We start from the raw sequence: 7,486 nt of genomic DNA on the forward strand, positions 1-7,486 counted from the left end.
TATTCTAGTAAAAATGAAGAGACACACTAATACATGTTTGCACTACCCTCTCACTCGTTGGAAATCTCACACAATATTCTGATAATATAGTGAAGTGTTATCAGATACCAAAACGGCAAGGCTGAAAATATGAGATTTTAAAACTAATCAAATAATGTACAATTAACCATTAAATAAAATAACGCCTATAAAAATATTAAATATGTAATTAAAATTCTGAAATAGCGCCATCTTTGATACACATACTCAAACAGTATGCTTATTGGCAAGATGAATAATTATTTTATACTCCAACTTACATGGTTTCAATACTGACGCATAGATGTCGCTGTATCGCAAAAAATTAATACGAATTACAGAGTTACAAATTTTGAAATACAATTTATAATTAACGTGACAATATATACAACATTATAAGAATCTTGACATTTAACCATCTTCTATTATTCAGTATAGAAAATTAAAAATATCAAATTATAAACTCAATTATTACAAACGAGTTAATGTCATATCGCAAAACAATTACGTTCATCTTATGAAAACATTTACTTCGGTATTTTCTGGAACATAAATATTGTAGATCTTTTTGGGTAATGTTTAAATGATTGTCTTGAAATAGTTATCCGTTGTTTATACGATAGTAGTTACACGAAAGCAAAAAATATTTGATTCAAAAATGAGAATTATGTCTATCTGGCCAATATTAAAAAAATAATAATTAATGAGATTTCTTACAAAATTTTCAGTTTCTATTAGTGCTACGTTTTTATATAAAATGAACTAAAGGAAGTTCCTATGAAAGCGAGCGGTATGTAAACATATCCTTTTCACTGATGCTCATCTAGATAAGTAGGTGAGGATTTCATACTGGAGTGAAAAAGTGTGGCTAGACTAGAAAAAACTGGCCAATTGCCGAATAAAATAAACAATAATTGTTACGGGCAGTGCTGTATCGTTAGAACAAACGTCATAAATAAGGGTTTGTACAAACGAAAAAATATGTTTGCAATTTTTTGTTAAGCATTGTGTAATGTACTTTATGTAATTTATTATGATTATGATATTGGAAAGTAATGTCACTGGAGAGTTGCAGTCGTGGAGACCGCATATTATCGCATCGCATATATATCGCATCATAACATAAAAGCTAGGCCGGCCGCATGGAAAATAATTACCTTTGGAGTAACCGTGTGGTTCCAAGGGCGCTTATTAAAGAATTGAATTAGTTTTTTGATCCGTAGTTAACTCAACTATTGGTCAAATATCGTTACTAATAGTTAAAATTCAGCAAAATACGTTTTTTGATCCGTGGTAGGAGTTACTAATGGTCAAATATCTGACCATTAGTCAAAAAAGTTAACTACTCAGCAGTGTTCTCAACCGTACGATAATTATCGTACATGTACGATAATTTCATAGCTACGTACGATGTACGATGGTACTCGACTATCGTACGCAGATTGTACGATAATTTCCGTTCTCTTGAAAAATTTGTTGATTACACAGATAGCCCTATAATAATTACAGTTTTTTAGTGTTAGTGCCATCTATTGCCTCATTGTTTTATTAGGATCACATGCCGTTGCTTCATGGCGCAATCCTTTCATTGGTTGTTACTGTTGTTCAATTCGAATTATAAATTCGAAATGTTGGCACGTTCATCACACTCGAAGTGCCCTCGTCCACTCCCCGCTCAGGTCTTGCCATACGTCGAATATTTAATTTGAATTATTATTTTTTCAATTTAAAAAACACAAATTTACAAGATTTAAACTATAAATCATTTCCAACATATTATTGTCACATTTTATATGATTTTTAAAAGTATTTTATCCATTTTCCTGACTTGTACGATAATTTTTCGGCACTGGTACGATAGGTTCAGGTTGTGAACACTGCTAAGTACGATAAATTATGCGCATTTATCTTGGGACCAAAATATTTTCGATTTTCGAATTGCTTCGTGGGGGAGGGCCGAGAAACCACTCGAATTGAATGCTTCCAGTTCTGTTTAATTCATCATTGCTATTTATGATAGGACTTACATGAAACAAGTATTGCGTGTTTATTACGCATTAGAAATTGTTTGTTTACGTTGTGTATGGACAAAGAAAATACCTACAGTTGTATAAAGAAATGATAACTCCTTCCGATTTGATAAGTTTTCTTGTAATTACGTTACCGAATATTTTTATTTTACACATGAATAATAACATAATTATATAAATTACAATGGGGGTAGCAAATTAAACTATTAACGCCTAAAATCAAAATGTAGCCCTGAATTTTTTAAAATTACCTACTAAATAACATGTTTTTCGTTATTATTGATGATATATTATGTTGTTCTGGGTTTACTTAACATGTCAATTAAATGTTATTACCTATATTTTAATAGAAAAATTTAATAGTGGCTTCATACGTTAAGCAATAAACCGTATAGTCAATAAATAAAATGGCAAAATAATAGGTAGTAAAATATTACATGTTGTGTACGCGTAGGTACGTAATTCTTAAGTATTAACTAGAAGTATAATAATGAATTATCAACAGTTTTGTGCTGTATTATAAAAAAATGCTTTTGAAATTGAAAAATAATGTAAAATGTAATGTGTTTGCGTAATATATATATTTTTTTGCTATCTCTCCAGTTTGTATGACGTCATTAAGCCAGGTTCGCAGATATTTCCGACGACTTGTACGCAGACCGTCGTTCCTGTGGATCATCGTCGCCTTGTCATCATATTGTTTTTATTCAAGTAAACAACATCAAAACTTAAAGAAAAAACAATATGAGCTTCGCCGAAGAATTCAGGCGGCTACGGTTCTTGACACATTGGTGCCGCGGAACGTCTAAGAAATTGTTTTATGAATAATAATCGATTCAGATGAAGCGCGTGGGCGAGAGCGGGAAGCTGGTGCCGTTCTTCAAGGCTGTGGGTGTTTATTTCACCGTGGGTTGCGGCGCACCGTCGGCGTCCGCGGCGGCGCTGAAATGCGCGCCCGTGGTGTGCCTGCTGGCGTGCGTGGCGACGACGCGGCGCGGGGCGCACGGGAGGCGGGTGGCGGCCGGGCTGGCAGTACTCAGTGTAGGAAGGTTAAACAATATGGCCGCTGGTTATTCATATAGTAACAGCTGTTTCTCACAGATATCAAGTTGTGATAAATATATTTACTATAAGAAAAAGCAAAAAATTACGTGAAATGTGGTGGAAAGAGCATTTAGAGTGTGGAAAAGAAGGTTTCCCTGCAAAAAATCTACAGGCTATCATTGTTGTATATTGCAGAATATATTTATATAAAAGAGGGAATATCTGCCGAAAGACGATGGAAATTCCACACTTTACCGTCCATAGCAGAGATTTAGCATTAGAATCATTACTAGCTACAGAACCGCGGTAGAAAATAATTAAGTATATTAATAAATAATATTAAATTCATCATTTATTTAAAAGCCTATAATATTAACTCATTTATACCTACATACTGACAATGAACTACAGCTATACATTAGTTAGCGACCTAGGATATTCTCTAGGACTTTATATTACATATATGAGTTAGCATCAATCTACTTTATTACAAGACATTTTAAATGAAACATGTGACTAGATTAATAAAATGTTTAATTATAACATAAATACAGACAATTTTTATTAACAAACAATACAATATTTACATGAAACCTTAAAATAGCAATTTAATATTTTCTACCTAATTGTTTCTTCTTGCATTTCACTTGCATGGATTTTTCGGTGGGCTTCAAATCAAATCATTTATTCCAATTAGACCACCTAAAATAGCACTTTTGAATAAACATTATTCTATTTGCCGCTTCCAAAAGGTAGTATCATGTGGAGAAGAACTCTTTCTTTTAAAATAAAATAGAATAATTTAGAATATTTGTATACATAAGTTAAATAAAGACAATGTTAACAAAGAATTCGAAGATGATGAACTCCTAAAATAATATTACTATACAGGTCTTTATTGTAGTTAGTATACATACATGTTCCTCACATATTTACAAATATTGAAACCATAGAATATTATACATTAATGAGAAATAAAAAACTAATAAAACACTGTGTGAGATAAACATAAAATAATGTGTTTGTAGTATTATGCAACAAAAAATAATATGTAAATTTAGATCAGCAACCAATTGATTTTGTCAAGGCTCTATGATTGTGCTATGAAGCAGGACCAGGTTGTTTCAAAGCATTCTTATATCTTGAATATAATCCTGTAATTTGTAATATACTTGTTTACAAATTAGAGGAAATTTTCACTTATTGAGGAGTTTTAATATGTCACAGGGTATTTTATTGTAACTTTTAACCCAATATACCCCATAAATGAGGTTTGAATTTTGGCTAATCTGAAAGATAGTTCAGGTATTTCATCTTTATTTCTAGTAATGAAATTATGTCTAACAGATTTGTAACAACAAAGATTATAACTGGCTATGACAGCTTTCTTTTGAAAAATATAAAAATGGATTCAATGTCAGCAGCCCGACCCCACTGTAAAATCCTGTACGACATTATGCTTCTTTGTGCAGCAAATGTTTTTGATTCTCTTCCTTAGCATAATTGGGCAAATCATGCTCTCTCTTTTGTTTTGATAGATTGCTGGAGTGATCCGTTTCTTTTCAGGTTAGGACTGGGTAATCCTTGAGTAGCATCATCAATTTGGCGGTTTCTTTTTGAGCCCAGTTAGTACGGTCCCTTTAACAAAACATAAATGTATTACTTTTCTATGAAACACAAGATAACTCGGAATAAATAACACGTTTGTTTGTACTTACTTGTTTGCCCGTTGGCTGCTTGCTGACATCGTTATTTGTATATTTTAGTATCGTTATAGGTGTAAACCGTATTAAAACAGAAAAACAACTTTATTTATATTTTGATTAATTTGACACTTCAAACTTTTCAAGCACAAATAACGAATGAAGATCAGTGTTCACAACCTGAAGCCAGGCAACTATCGTACCAGAGGCCGAAAAATTATCGTACAAGTCTGGAAAACGGATAAAATACTTTTAAAAATGATATGAAACGTGCAATAATGTAACAATAAACAACAATAATGTAACTTGTGTTTTTTTAAATTGAAAAAATAATAATTCAAATTAAATGTTCGAAGTTGAGCTGGGAGTGGACGTCGGACGAGGGCACTTTGAGTGTCATGAACGTGCCAACATTTCGAATTTATAATTAACAACAGTAATAACCAATGAAAGGATTGCGCCATGAAGCAACGGCATGTGATCCTAATAAAACAATGAGCCAATAGATGGCACTAACACTAAAAACTGTAATTATTATTGGGCTATCTGTGTAATAATCAAATTTTTCATGAGAACGGAAATTATCGTACAATCTGTGTACGATAGTCACGTACCATCGTACGTAGCTATGAAATTATCGTACATGTACGATAATTATCGTACGGTTGTGAACACTGATGAAGATGTCAAAATTGGATATCATTCACTCAGTTTGTCTAGTGTTGTCATACAAAATAAATATTCCCCACAAAAAAAAACATTTTTTATGGGATGTCATTGTTCATTGCACTGGCAACAAAATGACAAATTGTTAAGTTTGACTATAGTTAAAACTTAAAATAGACATAGTAGTGCCGTAAGGCATAAAAATGGTCAAACCTCGGAACCCAGGGCCAGTCAATGAATCTGTATATCAAGTATGAGACTGCATTAGTAAAACCTCAAATAAAAAAGTTAAAAAAAAAAAATTTACCGATCTCGATTTACAACAATTTTTAACAACAATTTACTGAAAAATGAGAGGCGGAAGGGGGAAAAAGTGTGTAGCGTATCGTAGATACGCACTAAAATGTACATTTTTTTATTTTTTTATTTATTCAATACATGTGATAAAAAGATACATGAGGGTACATGCAAATAACCATGCGCTGAAACCAACAGATTTAAGTGCGGCATGGTGTGGTCGCTGCTACTCGACTGTTTGATTACATAATTAATTTAACACTTACATAGTATCTTATTTTATAGCATAAAGTACAGTCATACGCCAACATTTCTAGATACAAACAAAGTGCCGGAAATATGTCTATACCACTTTAATGATAATATTATTACGTTCATTTTGTTACACAATATCAAGTCAGTCTTAATGAATTTTAATGGATCCTTGCAATGATATAGCTTGTACAACAGAATAACACTTAGGCTACAATTTTTTATCGAGTTTTTTACACAGTTATGATCTATTCTTATCTGTATATTTTTAAGCATAACGGGACAAATAGTGGGATTTGAGTATAAATTTACTTTTGTTTATATTATTTAGTAAACTATTCAAGGTTTGGTTCGGTATATTATTTAAGATGCTAGGAAGCATGTACTCCCAGGTCCGTTGACCGTATGAATTTTTAAAGTTGGGTTTTATGTAGTTAGGTGAGTAGGGCAAAACACGTAGATTGTTATGTCTTTCTTTTTTTACTAACGAATCTATATGACCGTGAGCCTCACACACAATAGATAATTCAATTTTATCATATATATTGAGTATCTTACAATAGTGAAACAAGGCTTTTTCCTTCAGATTCAATTTCTGTTTTACCTTTGGTGGTACAATTGTCTTTAAAAGTCTATATTGTAAATTAAATTTTTTATTTATGCTTGTTTTGTGTGTGCCGCCATAACTACTCAGACAATAGTTTATAATGGAGTCTGCTAGTGAGAGGTACAACATCCTTAATGTATTGTATGGTAATTTATATTTAATGATATGCAAACGGGACATTATTGCTCTAAGTTTGTTACAAATATGTTCGATGTGAGGTTTCCAATTGAAGTTATTGTCTATAGTCAAACCTAAGTAGGTATGTTGTTTAACTAGTTCTAGTTTAATGCAATTACAATTTGTATAGTTCGATGAATGAAAGCATTGGTGTGAGTGAGCTGTGATGGATGGCCTTAATCCCGTGCGCAAGTATGGTGCGTGGATGTGTAGTAATTTCGTTTTTTGTGCGTTAATGATGAGGCCTGAATCGTGTGCCCATTTGCATAGTTGGTTGAAGTTGTGCTGGAGTTGTTTTTGAGCTACGGAGATGTCTTTGTGTGCAGCAAGTAGACAAGTATCGTCTGCAAATTGATAGACACTCGCTTCAGTAAATATGTTAGGCATGTCGTTTACATATAAGAGGTATTCAGTCGGCCCGGTTATTGACCCCTGGGCGACGCCCTCTTCGGTACGGATCAGCTGGCTGAAGGCCCCGCCTATGTTAACCGCAGTAAATCTGTTCATGTGATAGTTTTTTAATAGTTCTAGGAATTTGGAATTTTGGCGTAATTTTAAAAATAGGGTTGTATGATTAAGTGTTTCAAAGGCTTTGCTAAAGTCAATGAAGACAGCGAGCACATGACGACGATCATTCATGTGCTTGTTGATCTGGTTGGTAAATTGAAACAGAAGTTGAGAAGTGTTTTTTT

General features: G+C 32.8%; 1 long non-coding RNA gene across 1 annotated transcript; it reads right to left on the reverse strand.

Moving 5' to 3' along the window:
• Positions 1 to 4,616: 4,616 nt before the first annotated feature.
• LOC123690507 lies at positions 4,617 to 5,100 on the reverse strand. Its single transcript, XR_006751126.1, has 2 exons — positions 4,811 to 5,100; positions 4,617 to 4,730 (listed from the first exon to the last, which is right to left on the reverse strand). It is a non-coding gene; the product is annotated as an uncharacterized LOC123690507 (long non-coding RNA).
• Between the last annotated feature and the right edge of the window lie 2,386 nt (positions 5,101 to 7,486).

The sequence above is a fragment of the Pieris rapae genome, chromosome W, assembly GCF_905147795.1.
Source record: "Pieris rapae chromosome W, ilPieRapa1.1, whole genome shotgun sequence".
Taxonomy (NCBI): domain Eukaryota; kingdom Metazoa; phylum Arthropoda; class Insecta; order Lepidoptera; family Pieridae; genus Pieris; species Pieris rapae.